The following is a 21606-nucleotide window of genomic DNA, read 5'->3' as shown; positions in this document are numbered from 1 at the left end:
CGCACAAACATATGATGAAAGCGCAAAATAAAAATAGACTGGCATTGTAAATGGAAAAATAACAAGCAGCTTATATGAAAAACCTTTTATTGTATGATGAAATAATATTTTCAAGACGAAGATAATTTTTCAACTATCGTTCCAAAATGTTATTGTTATTGATAGTGATGAGAGTTTGCAAATAGAATAGCAAAAAATGTTTTTCTTTGCAAAAATAAAGAAAAAATGCACACGATCGTTATACAAGTGAAATAAAGTAAAAACATCGGTATCGAGGCATGAAAATACAGTAAGTATGTGCGAGGAAAACAACAATTCGGAACATTCGGCGAGGAAAAATGGGAAAATCGTACACAGGAAGCGGGTACTTTTATTTTTCATAAGCGTATGTTCGCGGTGAACGCGGCGAGTCTACTCGTTTCTTTTTATCGCTACCGCTATGTCGAGACATCGAAAATACAGCCGGGGAAAAAAGGAAAACCCTCTTCGGTCCTGGAAATGTAGATCCATGTGTATATGTTCATATGTATGTATATTATATACCCTTTACTTAACTCGGCTACACATATTTCAAAAATAAACACGCAGACGAAAGAAATCGCCGAGACAACGAAATACCCAATGAGATATAGCCGTTCAATCTATTTAAATTAACATACCGAAGTAAAATTGGAATAAAAAACAAATACAATATAAAAACTATTCATTTCAGCAAACGGAATAAACATTTGATTGATTATTCAAATTTGGTATCTATTTGCAATTATTTTTAATATTAAGAGCCCTTCAATAAAACGCTTTGAGAAAAAAATAAGTAAGCTTAAGATAAACTTTTATTCATTAATGTTTTCAAATAACAGTGAGTTAAGATTTAGAGATAATCTTAGACAAATTGCAGAATGTGTATGTGCTACAGTTAGGTACGCTTATAGTACGTGTTTTAGGGAACACACTTGCATATACGAAACAACGCAGAGTTGCAAATACATAAAATAAAGGAGATAAAGTGTAAACAGCGGCCCAACAAAATGCAGTTAAAGTCTCTTGGGTATTTTAGCATTGAGTTTAAATCCGGATCCGAGGTTTCTGCCGCACTGCGCACCGTACGAGAAAAATTCAAAATTAAATAATAATAAAAAAGGGTAGTCGAATGATGAATTTTTCCTATGGTGAAACGAACCGTTCAAATCGGATATGTAGTCATGATACGTATGTATGTATATAGATATTTGTGTTATTTATTTGTCGAAATATCAGTTCGAAAGCACTTGTTCAAAGCGCCGCACGCTTCGGTCATAAACCAGTGGCTGCAGAAAATTGAAGATGCTCTGAAGATATCCACCCCCAGGGTGCACCACTTATCTTACGACTTCTACGGTCTTTGTTTCTTAATACGAACCTTGCAGAAAACCACATTAACGCTAGCATTTCTTTTTATTTATTTTACCTTTAATATTCAATATGCATTGTATACGATATAGTCATGGACACATTATAAGCAACATAAATATGTATTTATAATACAATATATTCATATATGTATGTATATGTAGTTTCAAATGAAAATAAAACATGTTCGTGTAAAAGGACGATATGTTACAATGAAAAGCCCAACAGTACGAGTCATTACATAAATGAATTAAGGGATTACCGTAATAAATAAATTTCAAATTACCATTTTGGGAATTCAAATGGACGTACTTATTAATCGTAAAAGGTTGTAATGTAAGACAGTTCTAATAAAAAATAATATATAATACATAATACACATCAAAAAAGCTCATATTTCTAAATATATAAAATAAGAAGAAAATGTTTCTTAACTTATTTTCGAATGGAGATAGAATTATAAACGCATTTTGCCGTCAAAGAAAAAAATAAGTTTGATAATAAAAAAGGTGGAAAATATCAGTTCCTATTCAGCCTCCGCGAATATTGGACCCTCTCCATCGCAGAAATGATGAAACTCTCGTTCCAACAACTCTACAAAGAAAAGTATATTAAGCGAGTTCAGCAACAAATATTAGCTTTCTTCTACTGCGCATCTTTTGAAGAGTGTGCTACATGCCAGAAATCAATTTTAACTTAATAACACGTCCTTAGGGGAGGCTGAAGATCTAACCGGGTACAGGGGGAGACGCGAGAAGCTTCAGAAAAGTAATATTAACAACCAACCCCCTCCGGCAAGCCAGTGGTAAATTACTCTTCATATTTGAAATCAATAAACGTGAACATTTTTCAAAATAAATAAACATCCATTTATTTATATGAATAAATGCGTTATTGTGGAATAGAATACGAATCCATGAAATAGCTGCTGTGTGAGAAGTGTACCGGAAACGAACGAAAATATTCCGGAACGCCCACGAACGAACCCGGGGAAAAAAGGTTCCGCACAGCATTAAATCAAGCGTCAACATCTTATCAAGTCCCCAGGTATCAAAATACGAAATTGCTTCGAGCAACTTTTGCTCGGTAACAAGAAACTACCTGGCTGAAACCAGATGAAAAGGCTCAACCCCTAGGGGACAAGATAAACTTGTTAATTTTTACATTGTTCGCGTAATTAAAACGAAAACGGATTAGTAAAATATTTGCACTCTCGGTTGGAGAGTTTTGGCCCCGTTATTGAAAATCTTGCGAGTGATGAGCGCGATAAATCAAAGAAAAGGAATTTACAAATTAAGTCGCGCCTCGCGAATTTCTCAAATTGATATCTCCGTGCCCAACTCCCTCCAACATAATAAATAACGATCTAGAATTTATCCGGTTACATAAACTTCGTTCCGAAATCGCGAAAATTAATTAAAAATTTATCAACGAGATTTTCGAGTAAAAAATTGATCTGACACGTGAAAAGGACGCTAGGTAACGTAGATAGAGTTAAAAAATATATAATTAAAACTTTTTACCGTTCACATTTTTACATTTCCTCATACATTTTTATGGCTGCGAGAAGAAGTTATTCCCTCAGAAAATTTAATCAAAGTCTAAAAAAAACAACAAGAATTCAACCCTCCATAAAACAAAGAACTACCTTTAATTAAGTAAGGCACATGACTTCCAATATTAACGTTAAACGTTCAATTTCGCTAAGGCAAAACTTTATGTATTTATTATATTGTTTCTAGCACATATAATAATTATACAAATATAATATAAATATTAACTGTATGTAGGTTTTTTCCTAACATGTAAATGTTTTAGGTAAGTTTTTAGTTAACATCGATAAAAATCGTTGGTGACTTTTTAAACTTAAATACGATGACCTAAAAGAAATTTGAGTTCCATTTTTAGACAATCCAAGCTCTTTAAATCCCATAGTACTCTTTCATTGCTTTTGAAATTCATTTCTAAGAAGTCATTTGGAATTTGCTCGCAGGTACTGTTTGGATTCCTTTCTATCACGTATATGTTAATAATTTAAAACACATAAATAAAACATTATATTCCTACTGCAATTCCAGATTTCTTCTCAACGATCTTTTTGTTTCCTCGCAATCCAGAAAGAATATTTATGATTTATGTTTTTTTATTTAAGCTTTTGAATAATATAATTGATAGCCCTTATTTATTAAGTAAGATCCTATTCTAATGTCCAATCAGATCCTTCCGTAATTCTGCATTTTTTCACATTAATCCCTGTTCTACCAACTATTCCTGTAATTCATTTTTATATATGTATGTATGTAGCTTGCTCTTATTTTAACAATATTCCCCCTCATATTGATCCTTTTTTTGTGCCTTGCCTTACTTTAAATTTATATTTGATGATTTTTCTAACTTCTACAAATTGTATATATGTAGATATATTTGTGTCAGTGTTATATACGTTGTAATCCTGTTTATTTCTGTTTTTAAAATACATAAACACAATATACAATACACAATACATAAACACATACGTACAGTTAAATTTACACAACACACCAAAGGATACTTTAGCAAGGAAATTTCAAATGTCTATTGCGAATCAGTCCCACGACGGTTTTTCACAGCGGAAAAATCGAGGAAAAGCCTAGATTTGCCTGCAGAGAAAAAATGTTTTGGGACCATGTGTGGGCGGGGAAGGCATTAATCAGAGCGTCATAAAGCGGGCGTCGCGACGGTTCCGGTCGACGCGATATCAAAACTTTACCAATATTTCAGTGAGCCAAACCGATAATGTGTTTCGGTACAAAAAATGGTCGGCCATCACCTGTTTCGGTCACGCAATTCCAAACCGCAACATAAATCAAACCGAAAGCGAGTGATCCTCTCTTGGCTTCTTTCGAGCTGAGGCCGAAAACTTAAACGCGTAAATTAATTACAGCTATATACATAAATTCGAATTTGATGTCGATTTCACGTACATATGGGGGATTTTACGTACATATGCATGTATGTAAGTGTATCTTTGTTGTGCGAGAAGCAGTTGTCACGCAAGAAGAGTGCAAGTGGCGCACTTTGTGCAACCATAAAGCAAGATGGTATCTGTGTTGAAGTGGCACATAAATAAATAAGACGTGCTGGCGAACAAGCGAATGGTTCCCTGAGGCAACGTGAACCATGCACGCCCCTGTTTGTTTTCAGCTGAAAGGCAACTGGTCGACTGAGCATCGTAGTGACCAATTCACTCTACGAATGGAGTAACGATTGTTTCCAAACTACGAAGTCAAACTATGTAATAAAAAAATATTCTTTATGTACAAAATTTTGCTCTTGTATGTTTTTAATTTTAAAAAATTCTACTACACAATTACTACGTACGTATGTACATATCTATGTATTATAAATAGATTAATTAACATCGGTGATTGGCAAGAAATCACAACCTTGAAATAAACAAAGTAAAAAATCGCAGACATAAAATTAGGATTTCCGGATTTTTTGTAAAAATTAAAATACTAGAGTTTCTGTTTCACAAAACAAGGATAATTTATTACACTGTTGTTAGTGTCTTGCACATTTACTTTGTGAACATCATTTAAATACACTTTTCGTCTAACAATACTGCAAAACGACTGACTAACTAGCTCGTATGTCACCAAGCTAACTATTTATTAAGCTTTATTAGACGAATTTAAAAATATATATGAAATTAGAATGGAGTTCGTTTGTACGCATGTTCGCCGTTTTTAATCAAAAATGCAACTTTGCATGAAGAAAAAAAATCTGCGATCAATGTATTTTGCCAGTGACGTGTGGATGTTAAACTTGAACATTTATAACGTATGTATGTAAAACCAAGATACTATACAAAGTCCAATGCACTCAAAGTAGGATTAAACGCTGTATGCTCGGCATAACGAAGCAAAATACGTGGGTAAGAAGTATAACAAGGGCAGTGGAGAAAGTGAAAATATTGAAATGGCAATGGGCGGGTCACGTAGCTAGAAGAATGAACGAAAGGTGGACAAAAGAAGTGCTAGAATGGCACCCGAGAGATTGTAAAAGAGTAAAAGGAAGATGGGTAGATGAAATGGTGAGATGAAAATGTGTGAGATGAAATGGATAATTGTTGCGCAAAACAAAGACGATTGGATGCGTTTTGGAGAGGCCTTCATCCAGCAGTGGATGATGAATGGCTGTAAATGATGATTAAACGATTTAATAAATAATCTGATTAATATCGACTTTCTTATGCATACCACAGCTACCGTCAATATGTCGCCTGCATACTGTCATTTCAATTCCTCATATAAAAATCAGATGAATAAAAATACGCGCATTTATTATTATGTATGTTATAATAATAAACTAAACATGTATTCATTACCATTAATGTCATTAATCAAAGTAATATTACATGTAAGCACGATAGATACAAAAAACCAGTTTGATTAATCGGATTAACAATAATCTAATCAAAATCACATGATCAGTGTCGTATAGAGCTCTTAATTACATGTACTTAAACATAGATAATAATCATATAACATTAAGAATATTATAATACGAGATTCGAGGATTGATATTCGCTTTTGCAACGGTGTGTTTGGGTTTTGGGTCCACATTGCAGCTGGTTGCACCGCAAACACTGCACTTCTGGTATGTTAGGAGCAAATTCAGCAGCCTGGTTGTATATCATAAACAGTGTTACGGCAAGTGCGGCTAATACAATGGCAATAATAACGATATTAATGGCACCGGTTATAATTCATTCGACTACTGTGTTGTATACGTGCAGCTCGTGTAATGCACTGCATAACAAATTGCGAACATATTGTTAACGACCGACCGCGGTGAGACGACAAACGACCAAAAACTGAAATTAAATTTATTCAACGAAAATTCACTTTAAATATAAATGCGTAAAAATCTCCAAATTTAAACAAAAACGATAGAAGTTAAAATTTGCTTATTTAAAAGACATGCTAACGAACATATTTTACATGACGGGAAATCGTGCCAAAATTTGTTCATGTATGAAATGTAAATTGTCGGTATTTTATTATTAATTAGTGGAAGCAAAGCGGGTATGCTATCAAAAAATACACACTGATTAAAGGGAGAAAATGAAATGTAAATTTATTCAATATGAGGCAGCGTACACGATTAAAGGCACGATAGCAAACAACAATAAAGCGATCTAGTTTTCTGGGAACACGAAAAATTATAACAAAAAAAAATCCCAAACATTTAAATACATATGGGAAAGTAACGACACGAACGGGTGTGATAATGCAACGACACGAACGGGTGTGATAATGCAACGACACGTAGCTATAGTGCAGAAGCAAACGAATGGCTGAAACGAGCTGAACGAATAAACAAAACTGAAACCAAGCCGTACCGAAAACGAACGATATCGATTAAAAGCGGGTAAAATTAAACGAACACCACCAAACAATTTACATTGTATATCAAGGAAAAAAGCTACAAAAGAAAATACACCAGCAACTGTCACCGCCATTAACAAAGGGTTTTTAAAACAACCACAAAAGCATTGATAAATACAGCAAAAAAAACTTTATATATAGGAATATAAAACAATATTGAAAATATCAAATTTCGCAGGTAGGTACAATGAAAGGAATAAACAATCTTTCTAAGCTTGCCAACATATCAGGGAGGAAAAACGTGACAACATTCACAAGTAGGCATATTTAAGGGTGCATTTCCACAGGGTTTTCAGATAGTGTCTGCATTTATACAGTGGCTGCCTAGACTTTTCCAACCACACTATTGATCGTAAGAGTGTGTGTATTATTTATAAATTTAGGGCAAGTAATTTAAATATGAATTTTAACATAAAAATACAATAATTCTTAATTGAAAGTGCTTTGATAAATGAAATGTAATGCAAAATCGTAAAAAAAAATATGTTTTCATGCATTTCGCGCATACATTATGTCGAAAGAAATGCGGAAAACGGTGATGACGAAAAACGAGCGTATCGCGTGTTATCAAATTATTTTTGAACGCCGTGCACAATTTTCCCGAACGACGAATTTTCCTCGCAAGGAAATGGCCACCATCGAGTGGCGAAAGTAGATTTTCCACTTACGCGAAGAAAGAAGTTAACGGATAAGGTTCGCGAGGGAGGCTACAATATTCAGTGATGTGTGGAGGGAGGGGAGGGCACCGTGACAGAATAATCTCGCGCGGAAACGATAAGAAAACCGTGAAAATTAATCGATCGAGATAAAAGAAAATAAATAAAGTGAGTATATACACATGTATGTGTATATGTACAATCTAAAAGCCACATCTGAAAGACGAAAAAGTATAGGACATGAATTGATACGATTCCCGATAAACTAGAGTTGTTGAATCGATTACTCCAACTTCAAGCTTTAGTTACTACTCGACTCAAAATTTATTTTAGAATATTTTATTGCTTTTTTTAATTGTCTTGCGCCAAATTAGATGAGCATCGTCGTGAAAGGGGTCGCGTTTCAAGTGCCAGTATTCAACCTTCAACAGCTCCTCAGTTGTTTCAGGATTCTGGATTCAGGAGTCCTGGCCGATGTGTTATTGCTCTTCCAGGATTCAGGAGTCCTGGAAGAGCAATAACACATCGGCTGTCACATCTCAAAACGGAGATGAACACGCAAGTGGAGTGCTTTCAGCAAAATGGCCTGTCACACCTTCATTTTGAGAGAGCGCGTTTACATCTATTAAAGGCACACGTGTGTCATTCACACCTACTCGCACCTGAATCCCACACGTACAGCTTTCAACAATTAGAGAGATTAAATTCACAATGAAAAATAAGACGCACGCACACGTTGTATTACATACATACATATACGTACACATCTATGTAATACGTACGAACAATACGAACAATTGAGACTTGAATTCAACACGGACGTGTGTGAATATAATACACATATGTATGTATGTAGGGAGATCTTCCTGAAGTGTTATAAGCGTGTTTCGAACAAAATATAAACCATTCAAATGAAAGGAGAACGTTTACGATACCACAAGGACTAATCAACATTTTCGTGCCGACATAATAGATACAATGTTTAAATAGGAAAGATTACTTCCGGAGTGTGTGAGCGATATATGTACTTTTTTGCGTTTAAGGCAAGGGTATTTATTCCGGTGCTATTATCTCGGTCATGCGTTGAGGTCCCTGAGAGGGCTGCAGCTAAAATATGGAAAAAGGTTGGGGTAAGATGCGTGACGAGGGCGTTCGCTAGATAACGCAAGCCTTCTGTTGTGTATCCACTTAATTTTCAGCTAAATTAACCCTCAAGTAACTCTTCAAAGCGGTTGGCTGCCATGCCCGGTAGAAGGGGAGGAATATTACAAAAGCACGGGGTACAAAAAGCCCATTCGGCCTAAACACCGCTCGCGCCGCAAATGCGGAAAGCAGTCCGAATTGTATTCGAAATGATGGGGTTAGCCGAAATAATTTAATAAGATTACATATAATGCACATATTCAATTATCGCAGACGGAAACTTGTTTAATTTTCACGGGCCATTTCTCCACGGGAGAGAGGTTGAACGGGGTTAAAATTCCGCGGGCGATGTATACCCGTATAATTGAAGATAATTATTTCGCACTGAAATGAAACTAAATGAAATACGTTTTATATTTAATATCTACATTTAATTATACATGGAATTATAGTATGTTAATGGATAGTATGTTATTGAAATTCAAGAAAACGGAATTAAAAACGTAAACGTAAGAAATCAGTCGAATATTTAAATGTCTTACTATTCTTCCACTTGAATACATATATGAAATTCATAATGTACTATAAATGTATATAGAACGAGCTTAACATGATAAAAAAGATAATAAACATTAAGTAAAAATTAAGGCTTGAATAAATTTAGGTACTGAATTCAATTATGATAAATCAATAAATCAACACCTACTACATATTATGTATTATTACATACATATTAAGCCCAAATTTGAGCTAGAAAATAATTCCTCCACTGCGTTTGAATTCCAATATGAAACAAACACGTAACATAAAACGCGAAAAGCCATTTATTACGAATATAATATAACGGCTAAGTTCAGCAGCTGTCGCAAGAATGAAACTAATAGGATTTTGAGAATGACGGGCGTAGAGCTGGGCGCATACGAGTATAAGCAGGAAAAAGGGAAAGGAAGGCATTGATCGCCCGCATCGTGCGCGGCCACACTTACTAAATGGCACCACGAAAAAAGGGTTCGCACTTGATAAATGATGGGAGTTTTTCGTCACAAACACGTCACGGTTAACGAGGGTGACTGCAAAAAAGGGATTTTTTTCAATACCGATTTGCCGCACAGCCTTCTCTCCCCCTTTTTGTCCGCGATAAGGCGATATCTTCGCGCTGAAAACATCCGATAGCACCCATTACGGTTCACGCGACACATTGTTCTAAAAATTGCCTTCAACCAGAGACAAATCGCTGTACACACACACCAGTGGAATCTATCAACCTTGAATACCAAGGTTTTTCACTGTTTTGAGTCGATTATGATCTGTGACAAATCTACAATATATACTTTTTTCAAGTATTTCAATGTTTATCTATTGATAGATATGACAAAAATTATATCCATACAATAAAAAAACATTATATTATTTATTGTCTAATGGCCTGGGTCACGCATTCGTGCAATCGATTATACTGTCAATTAATAAAATCCAAGCATACTCATATAAAAAAAAATGCTTACGACACAAACAAAGCGGTTGACGTTATGCATTTTTTTTTCAATATGTTATCGAAAAAATAAAAAAAATCTATCGTCTCATACGTCGATACGCGCAGTGATGTATGTACATATGTATATAGTGGGGAAACTTTAGTTTCATATTTGCATGTACAGGCAATATGAGCGACTCGGCCGGTCAACCCCCAATGTCGTCATCACATATGTAGTACATATGTACATACATACGTTGTATGTATGTAGCTGTGTTTTTTTTTTTTAATTTTATTTTTCTTTTTACATACATTTCTATCATAGGTGCCATTACAGGAATAACCCCAAGGCGATACATACGATAAGATTATTTTGTACACAAGTACTAACAATAAAAATATAGAATACAGTAGAGACATCTATGGGCAAACTGGTACAATAAACACATATTTAGGACGCATATTTTTGATAATCTGCAAATTCGAGATGCCAGAAACTAGAATTTGTGAGAAATTGGAGAGGAGAGGATACCGATTTATTAGATCTATCAAAATAATTAAGCTAGAAAAATCGGAAAATTCTAACAGGAGATGGTCGATTTGTGTTTTTAATAACAACTAAAATCTCAAAAGCAGCATATTTGGCCGAGACTTGAACCCACACCCTCTCTACTGGTAAACAATAGCTCTACCAGTGAGCTACGCTGTCGCTCAATATAATAACATTTGTCAATCGAAACATTGAATCTTCACGCAAATGTTAACTGTCAATCTATCGGTAGATTTATATTAACCTTACGGGTATCCCTGAACTATACGATTGCACGGTATATTTCTTGTTGAAAAAATGCACTGGTTTGCCCACGCGAAGCGCATTCAACCGATTTAGCTAAAAGAGTAACGTTGGCAAATACAACTATTGCGATTGCCAACACTCAACTGGTTATTAGCTATTCATCAAAATATTCTATAAAATCGAACGTTTTCTCGTTGTCGACAAATAGGTACACGCTATCTGAATCAAATTGAATCGTACACGTTTCAGCAAATGGTCAATGAAAGTTTTCTTTCGATTTGTTGTGGCTTAGTAACAGTAACAATTGTGGAACGGTATCGTTGTGGTAGCCGGCAATCGACGAAGTGGTTATTGTGTGGACGTGAAACTTTTACAATTTATTGCATATTGTACCTGTTTGAAAATGCAACGAATGCACACACAAACGTATCCGGATCGATCCATACGCAAGCCGGAGATGTGTGTAATACAACAGAAAGGGGCAGAGTTCGCAATAAAACGTTTGGAAAACTGCTCGAAGACAATTTCAAAAACACGAGATACGACTCTATTTTTACGTCTCGAAAGATATAAACACGATATTTCGCAATATGAGAGTTCCCTGTGAGGCTATTTAATAGCGTGAAAACTACCTACGCAGCATAAATACAGATTTAAAAAAATTTATATGATTTGAAGCATTTCACACACACGGTTTAAAAGGGTAAATACATTATTCGAACTTTCTTAATATTTTTTCTTAGTCGGGTAAGTTTACGGTGCTTGCTCAGCGTGTGGGCTTAAGAGATTAAGGCTGACTGCGCGCACCGAGAAAAGCTAAGTGTATTTTAAGTACGTGGATAAAGAATTCTTTAAAACAATACCGACCGACTAAAGGAGAAGGATTCAGTTGCACAATTGGTAGGATCAGCAATACTGCTACAGTTCCATGAAATACAATACCAACGCTGAATTGTTATTAAAATAGTATAACTAAAAAGTAAATATAAAAAAAACTACACATAATTTGAATGTAGTTTTGATTTAGTTTCACGAGAAACTGCATACAAACACCGTAAACCATGGTAGTTACCACGGTGAAAATTTTCATCTTTGATATACCAGAACATTTTCTACTGAGACATTATACCGAAACAGCTGCTTTGTATTCAAGCAAGTTACTCACGAGCGAAGATGAGCAGTGGATGTTGGAAAACTCAAACAGGTGGCTCTCTTCCTATGTATAACTTTGCGTTTTAGAAATATTAAAATATTCCAAAATGATCCGATACTTATAAAGTCTCGTTAATTCGGCGAAGAAATTAGCAAGTCTCTCACCTTAACTATTTTATGTCTAAGTCGAAGTTGCATATGAGTACAAATTCAAATCTTGATTAAGTCCGATATCTGAAACAAATAAAAAATAAAAGTTACAAATATGCTTCTTATTTAAAAATACGAATCATTTCTATGCATATTCGAAACTTGGGCACAATTAAAACAGAAGTATACAAATTAGTACCTAGTAATAGTTTCCAATAAAAGTGCACATAAAAAGTTTGTATTTGTATGTAGTTAATGTTACGAGATTTCCTCGCAATAAAAGAGCGGAAAATGCAATTCAGCAGTTTTAGCGTTTAAAATGGAAAAGTTTAAAAGTAAGACATACATAATGGTATGTGCTTCCAAATGCATAGTACGACTCATTTTATTAAATCCTTTGAAATCGATTTGAAAAATAAAACTACCAACTACTTATACATATGCTAAGGTCATAATATTATAACATCAATATCATGACGCATTTGCACGAGCTGTTGAATGAAAACTAATTCAAATATAATAATACATTCATATAACCATCTTTCAAATGCTAGAATTTTATTTTTAATTCCTCTTAGCATTGACATTCTAGCATTTTCTGCGTCCATCTACAGTCCATTTATCCAACTGAATGAACATCTCTGGGATAGATTGGAAAGGAACATGTACAACGATTTATACACATATACATACATATGTACATATATGCAAATACAACACAATTTTGTAAATAAACAACTCAAAAAAACTAACTAATAAAATTCAATCAGGAGGCGATCGATCAAAAATTTATATTATATCTTTATCTTGCCAACAAATACGTACATAAATAAACCATTAATAAATCAAAATAAATATTTTCACATTTCTTCACGACTTGAAACGTGTAGTTCTTAGATTATAGATGTAACCTCTCCCAAGTACACTACCAATGTTACATCTTTGTAACGATGTTGCAACTTTCATAATGAATAACATGTCACGTTTTTGCGTTTGACAACATGAATTATACAAAGAATAAATATTAATCGCGGAGTAAGAAAAGCTTATATTTTGAAGTACCTATTTTGATGGTACGCAATATAAAATCAATACGTTCGACAAATTATTTTATTAAATATAAACAAAATGGAACGTTCGTTCCAATGCGAATTTTCCATTCTTGCGAAATGGAATATCTCGCATGGATATGAACAAAAGGAGATTTCCAATTTTATGAAATTATAAAATTGAATATGTGAAATTCGCGGTGTTTCATGCACGAAACGAAGTTGTGTTTGTTGAATCCTTTAAGCAGAACACAAAGTTTACCAGACGCTGGTTTTAGAGAAGCGCTCATGTAAACACAGAACCTGGCTTAAATAAATAAACGGAAGGGGGCAAGTGGCAACGGAAAGAGTGGAAACCGCGGCGACCATAAAAATCTCCTTTACGACAGTCAAATTCTTGTATAAAGAGAAAATTCTACATTTCCCATATCACGGCGGGTTTGTCGAGCAGTTTGCACGGCGAGAACTGATTTGTCCATGAATATGCGATGGAGCGACCGACCGCTTAGTACTACACTACCTCACCAAATCGTACAACTTTTCATCGATTTTCCCCGAGAAAACGCTAATTTGTAACGGACTCGGTCGATTCACATTCGGAAAAATTCAATGATGTATACGGAAAATTTCCTACGTTGGCGGATTGTACGTAATCTGGTGAAAAAAGTTCACCGTTCGTGCTATTTACGGTTAAGAACACTTTTTATTAGTGGGTAATTAAACTTTCTAAACTGAATTAATTTCCAACAAAGCAACACAATGTTGCTGCGGCGAGCGAGCACGAAAGGGAACACGGTAGTCAGACGCAAGAAAAGGAATAGAGATAGATAAGCAACGAATATACATTCGGATAAAACTTTGTACAATTTCTAAGGTAAAAATAACGTGAAATAACAGCTGGAAAATTTTCATGGAAAGAAACACTTAAGGTCTATTCATACTAACCAGCAGTTCACAGTTACAACGCAGCACGGCAGCTCATGTAAACGATAGTTTATACACATGCTATTCAGCACCTCACGAATTTAGCACGTTTTGACCAAGTTCGAGGCAAAATCGGCTTATATATACAGAGCGCGAAGGTACGGCGCAATATTGCTGTCAATATTCTCACAATATTACGTCTCCAAAAATATTCGTAATTTCATTAAAACGCGTGCACTCACTACTATGACGTCACTCGTGCGTGAATATTTCCACAGTGGCCAAAAAGAATCGGTCTTGCTTGACGGTGACATGTACTGCTGAATATTATGAATAGATTTTGTCGGCTTCTACTGTAACTTGCTGTTACGTCTACGCCACGTTAGACATGAATGTGTCCGTACAAAATATAACAAAGATTTTTTTGTACTGCTGTTTACATGCAATTGCCGGTTCGTGCTGTGCTAGTATGAATAGACCTTTATACTTTCACCGTATACTTTTTTGTTTCAATTTCAATGACAGTATTTGTAACAAACACTGATAACACTGAGCAACAAAAAACCACGTTTTTGAGTTACCAGAGCGGAGACTAATCAATCTTTACTAAGTTTGACCCACTGCATTCGAATATGATAATGATTTTTGTTGGTTCACGATCGTTTACGAGATATGAGCGTTTAAAAAAACCCGCAGTTTTTACAGTTTAACTCAAAATCTAGTATTGCTGTGCTCAAAGTGAGTATTGGAATCAAAAGTCAAATGTTTTTCCTATTGATTGTCATTTTTTATTCTTTTAAAATACTTACAATTAATTGTCCAACGAATTTTAAGTCAAAAAAATATTTTTTTTACGGATTTTTTCTCCGTGCTATTTTGCGTTTATTTGGCCTTTCTATGTACATTTCTACAAGTAGAAAAACCGAAAAAAATACTGATTTGGAAAGCCTCAAATATTACAGAATAATTATAATATGTGGTATGTTTGTTGTTCGTGAATTTGATTTAAGTATTAAAACCCTATTGTTGTGCAACACAAAACAAAAAAGAAATTTTCCTTTGAAAGTTCAAAGAAAATTCGCCTTGAAAATGACAGTTCCTATGCATACAACGTTGAGCAACTAGCTAAAAGAAACGATGGATTTACACGCGGGTACAAAGAACAGCTTGAATAAAGGGAGTTTCGCCAAAAATACATTTTTCCACAAAGCTTTCAGATAAAAGAAAAGACAGCAATGGTATAAAAACAAAAAAGCGAGAGATTTTCAAACATCTGAATACCTACGTTTAAAATGAAAATAAATAAGATTCAAACAGTACATACGCACATATGTATGTAGTTATATACCGAGATTGAACGACAGACAGGCGGGAGCAGGTGGACTTACGTGTATCGGACGCACGTGGATAGAATCGGAAGCCATTTCAATTTAATGTGTTATTTAATCGCGTCTTTAAAGAGTGAAATAAGTTTAACACCCGCTTCTGGTAATAAAGAGCTTTTATATCACAAAGGAAGCGGAGTCGTAGACACCAGTAGGAAAATGCGGCTGGCTGCTGCTGAAAGTCAATGTGATATCGTCGACCAATGAGCGCTTTACTGCGCTGAATTCAAATTTTATACATAAGTATCCTCTTTATGGCGCGAATGAGAGAGGCTGGTGTATACTGGCCATATACTCCAGGACGTAAAACGGGATAGCGACTGAATTATGCAGCCGCGGGTCAAAAATAAACCGGGAACACACCCGACGCCAGAGAGGGTTGTTCCTTTCGACTATCGCGAGCCAATGACGACAACAGTACGTAACCAAATTTATAAAAATACAACAAAATTTACAGGCGATATCAGCTTTCAAATTAATTAATTAATAAACCGCTGCAATGTGCAAACAAGGGAAACCCAAATTAATTATAATCCACAAGCTTGACCGCAGAACAGAATTAATCCCATATTCCATATTAAATTTTTATCTTCAATTAGAATATATGCACATTACATACATATGTACATACATAAAAAATGTTTATGCATATGAACAGTCGATCTTATCTACTTTGCACAGACGCAAAATATACATATGAAACTCAACTTCTCGTGCAGACATTGAATATGCACAGCAGTTTGTTTTAAAGCAGACGTCTTAGCGAAAGCACGGATGCAGTAAATGTGCAGCGAAATTGGCTGCCAATCAAACCGCACTCAGACCGATGACTGCACAAGACTAAATCCCGCAAATAAATGAAAATTCCACATCCGAACCAGAACGGAAAGACAGATAGATCGTTGAAAAATATCCCAAGCCGAATATGTACATACACATGTACGTACGTTCAGACACGTAATATGATATATCAAATTATACACAGTATACGTAATGTTTTTCGGTGCGGTTTTGGAGAGAGGCGCCGGTCCTCACCCTCTTAATAATAGTTGGTACGGAGGCTGAGGGGCGATGACGGCGGTGGGCGGGTGTTATAAGGCGGCTGGCTGTAGCTTATAAATGTTCTTCGTAATGAGGTGGTTTCGAGGAGGGTTGGGAAAACTTGGTAAACAACGGTGTGGACCGACGGAGTTGTAAAAAAGGGTTCCGCGGAAATTTGAACCGGAGACCGTCAGCTGCAGACCAAACGGAGCGACTCACTGCGCGCGTAAAACGGATCGTTAAATTCGGATAATCGTCATGGCTGCTCGACTCCGAAGCACGCGAAAGATCGGATAAAGTTGAAAGCTATAACGTCGACACAGTTTGCATAAGCCCATATCCAAATATAATTCTCGCAAAATAATTAAAGAGAAAATTATTCAGGTTGTGAATACAAACGCGACTCCTAAATTGCCTCTCCTAACAACAGTTGGTTGTACAGTTAGAGAGAGTGGCCTTGTGTAACTATAGGAACAGTTTTCATTTTAACTTATGAAAACACATTATTCAACATACATATGCATAAGTAATATATTCTAGGGTTACCCACCAATTTTAAAACAATCCAACTAACAATACGGGGGGGTGACCTGGCCGTTTTTTACATACACGCATTCCGGAAATCCATTGTTTAAAATGAAAATTTTCCAGAAACCTGTTGTTAAATGTCGTCCTAAATAAACTTTCACCCGTCAACAATGTGTTTTTGAATAATTACTAATGAAATATTACTGAGAAAACAAAATAGCAAATTAAATAGTATGTAGTATGAAGAGCATGTACATATGTACTCTTGGGTATTAGGGATGTAACGTTACCTTGACACGACGCGAGTTTTCCAATAAATCCAAAATTCACATTTTTCGCTCTGGCTTAATACAAATGCGTAAATTATTATTATTTATTATTAAAAAACACCTGTTAGATTTTTCAGATTTTTCTAGCATAATCGTTGTGAAGGATCCAATTAATCGGTATCCTCGTACTCAGTTTCTCCCAAATTTGAGTTATTAGGATCTCAAATTTTATGAATTTCATAAATGCTACTCACATAATGTATGTCTCGCAAATTATCTATATTTCAAAAATGTGTTGATTATCCATAGATGTCTCTATTTGTATTCTATGCATTGTTATGTTTGAAAAATTGTTAGTATTTATTTATGTACAAAAATAAATCTAACCGTTTCGCCTTGCGTTAATTTCTGTCATGTCACTTATCATGTATTCATTTAAAAATAAAATTAAAAATATGGATCCATTTGTCACTTGTCCACTTGTTCAGTTATGTATATGTATAATTGTCATTACAAAAAAAATGTCCACTTGTTCATTTATGTACAGCCAGTGAAAGCTTATGATAAGGCCATTTCTAGGCCCAATAGTACAGATTATTATGGATTTGACCCAATGAAAAATTATTCGAGCACAAATTTTCCACGAATATTCAGAAATACGTAGTACAAAAGTAGTTGAGAACTGGATATAGAAAGACTTTTTTTAAACGCCTTTATTGTGGAAATCGGATAACACCACAGTTTGACCTGTGTGTTAATGGATTAAAATTAATTTTCTATATAAATCGTATTGTATGATAATTATTTACGTCTGGTGAATATCAGCTTTTTATTATAATAGTTTCACTGCTACGTTAACACACGTCAGAAATCTAACTTAGTATCACACCACTGTTTTAAGGGCTTATCGATAGTTACATATGTACATCAAGCGAAAAAAAAACAAGAAACTATAATTAATTTAAATCACGATCAATCTTTTGCGTAACCCTAGTGCACATGAATGTACGTTTGTAGGTGTGTAAAATTTACTCTCAAATGTATTCAAAATATCACCATACAAGTCAGACAATGAAAATGAGCAGCAATTAAAATTCAATGGTACATATTAGGTACAGAAGTATGTATGTGCATATATCAGTTTATTTCGGAACTAACCGGTTCGCAAACATTGTACAGCGCTATTTACCCCTAACACAACATGATAATTTTGATGAGTTGATGTTAATTTCTGAGCAAACAGTTAACGGCGTATGCATAACGTAGATGACTATACACAACTGCATACATACATGTGTGGTAATAATATATGTATAATGCGTAATATGCAAATTGGCGAATTCAAAAAGGAGACGACGAAATTTTTACAACGGATTTGAAATTTTGGAATCCTGACAAAAAGAGTAGAAAATCTGCATTTTCCCCGCAAAGAGCATCATATTACTTATAACAAAGTAAAGTTTAAGCGGTGGCAGGTGTTTTCAGCTCTCGACGCATCAGCGTTGCAATAAAAAAGCAATTTTCTTCCGGAATAGAACGACCTCAGGATACCCACAAAGCTCTTCTTGGCTTTCCTGGCTAAACCTGATGAAATGAAAAATGTACTTCACATAATAGCCAGCCTCGTTGCATTCGCCAAGCGGCCACTTTCCCTAAAATAAAAGTTTAAAATAGGCTTAGTTTTAAGAGCTTTCCGCCATGAGTTTTTTTTAGAATATACCAACACAGTTATTTTTAGAACACTCGGAGGTTCATCGAATAAATTTGAGGAAAAGTGTACATATATGAAATGCACATTTACAGTACTATTTTATTCGGACCGAGTCAAAATATCGTTTTATAAACATCAAAAGAAAATTGAAACAGGTATATTTATGTATGTACATACACATACGTGTAAGCTACATACGTACATGTTCTACAGAAACATACAAGGTCCCCACTAATAAATAAGAACTTACTAAGAATACCCGGTTTTTCCAGGGCAATATATCTTAACAACGATTGTATGTAAATTGAAAAGAAAACGAACCAATAGTTACTAATCGAATGAAAGTACCAAATAACCAAAAATTTCAAAAAAAATTGGGTGTGGCTACTCACGATAAAAGTTAAGTATTATAATTTAGAAAAAAAACTTCTAATATATAAATTTAGAACAGTATGTAGATGTTGTATTCAATGTCTTCATATAAAATTAGTATAGTACACTGGTGAAACTAGAGGGGTTGTTTTAAAGAATTTATGAATAAACCTATGTAAAATAAAAATATTTTATTCACATCGAAACGATAGAAGCCAAATGGAACTTGGCTTATATCGGTTCTATCGTTTCTCTTTCCAAAACAACTAGTAGGAATTGCGACTCACTAGGCTAAAGCGTTTCGTTTCCATCCGGTTGAGGCTTACTCCCCTCTACTAAAAAAGTTGTAATTTCAAAAAACCATGCAAAAATTGATCCCGATTGCTTAAAAAAAGTACATACGTCTGATCACGAATATCTGCGCAAGTTTTTCATCTTTGTGATTAATATAGACCACTTAATATAATCCATTAAAGCACACAACATACTAGACTACCCTATTGAACGTACCATACATACAATATAGGCAGTCTATGAAGAGAGAGCGTAGATTTATACGCAGCCATCTATTGTATTGAAATTCCATTAGAAATTCTGGCTAACCCCTTGACCACGCGGTGTGAAACGAACGCCAAACCAAACCCCATCGTAAATTTGCGACAATTGTGGGCGGTCGAGCCCTCACCCCTAGACCCACCCCAAGTCCATAATATACGGGATAAAACGGTCCGAAACGTTTAGGTGCGCGAAAACACCTACCTATCAAAGTAAAAGCGACCGAGAAAGCGAGAGAAAGCACACACACACACATATACGTGGTATATATGTACGTATGTAAGAAATGAATTATCGCCGTGGCGCGAGCGTCGAACATGACCAAATGATATCGTCAACAAAGAAAATTGCGTGCCAGTGGCGCACATGAGAAAACACAAAGGGGAATCGCCAATAAAGCGGGTGATGTGTTCGTTTACTGTGCCATGCACAACAACATATCGACGGCTGGATCGTTCTCGTACACGTGAAAATGTGTATAATCAATTAGATAAAAAGCATCTGCGCATCGCGAGGGGTACACTTCTCGCACAGGTACGCAATAAATGTTTTTGCATTGTGTGTGGAAAAAAAATCACACGAGACACTGTCTGATACATGTAACGCTCATAAATCTTGTCCGTAATCCGTTTTTCACTCACGTGTTTACGATTTGATTTTTTATTTTTGATGACGGTGTTAACCGTCCGTTCAAATCGTAGACCAACCCTCTCTAAACCTGTCTCATTAGATTGCTTTCGTATCTTCGTATTAAAAACGAAGTTTAAACGTATATGGAAATCCTATAAAAGCGATATAAAGTTTATGGGGCTTTAAATTTTACAACACCTAACGCGAGCGAGGCGTTTGCCAAACATTTGCTGCGAAAATGTCGAATAAACGCAATATCAAGTGAACACATTACATGGAATATAAATTTTGAAGGCTTTTCCTTGCAATTAATATTTGAATATTTGTTCGAACACACTCAAATTGAATTGTCGACATAAAAATGAAGAAACATTCACCATTTGCCGTGAAAATTATATAAATATTTCCATCATTGTATTTAAAATGTCATTTAAGATTATACAAATCAGCATAAAGAAAAGATAAAATTAAATGAGAAATTGCCATCAATTCAAGCATCAATATAGAGTCAATGTCAATGAATTTTTATAAACATCGTTCTAATGACAATAAGATAGCGTTAACGGGAAAACCGAAAAGCATCGAAGGGATTTCGCTACGATGAAAATTATTAAAGGTGTGTCGTAAAAGATGACGATTATTGCTATTGCATTGTCCACGGAATATTTCGACAGACCTGAAACGCCATTCGGAGAGCTTTTGTGTATATCCGAAAACGATTTTCACCATGGAGACAAAATTCAGTTCGCAGGTAACTAACGCACCGCTCCGTATCCGGGAGATTATAATAATTAATTTAATTTTCGATGATGCAAACGGAACGAACAACGCGAACACGGGAAAAGTTTAAAAGCCAGCGGGTGGGTACGGATGGGTGGGTAACTGGGTACATGTGCCCTATTTACGACTGGTAGTAAAATTCTCTGTAATACGATTTTCTGGAAATTAAT

General features: G+C 35.1%; 1 protein-coding gene across 1 annotated transcript in view; it reads right to left on the bottom strand.

Moving 5' to 3' along the window:
• LOC143918466 (uncharacterized protein CG43867) overlaps positions 1 to 21606 on the bottom strand; it is a 220600-nt gene that overhangs the window by 172885 nt on the left and 26109 nt on the right. The window contains exon 2 of the mRNA XM_077440421.1: positions 12208 to 12276. The gene's annotated coding sequence lies outside the window, so the exon portion shown is untranslated. The remainder of the gene's footprint in view (positions 1 to 12207; positions 12277 to 21606) is intronic.

The sequence above is a fragment of the Arctopsyche grandis genome, chromosome 10 (genome assembly GCF_051622035.1).
Source record: "Arctopsyche grandis isolate Sample6627 chromosome 10, ASM5162203v2, whole genome shotgun sequence".
Taxonomy (NCBI): Eukaryota; Metazoa; Arthropoda; class Insecta; order Trichoptera; family Hydropsychidae; genus Arctopsyche; species Arctopsyche grandis.
Note: the sequence above shows the minus strand (reverse complement) of the source record. Positions and strands in the feature narration are given on the sequence as shown.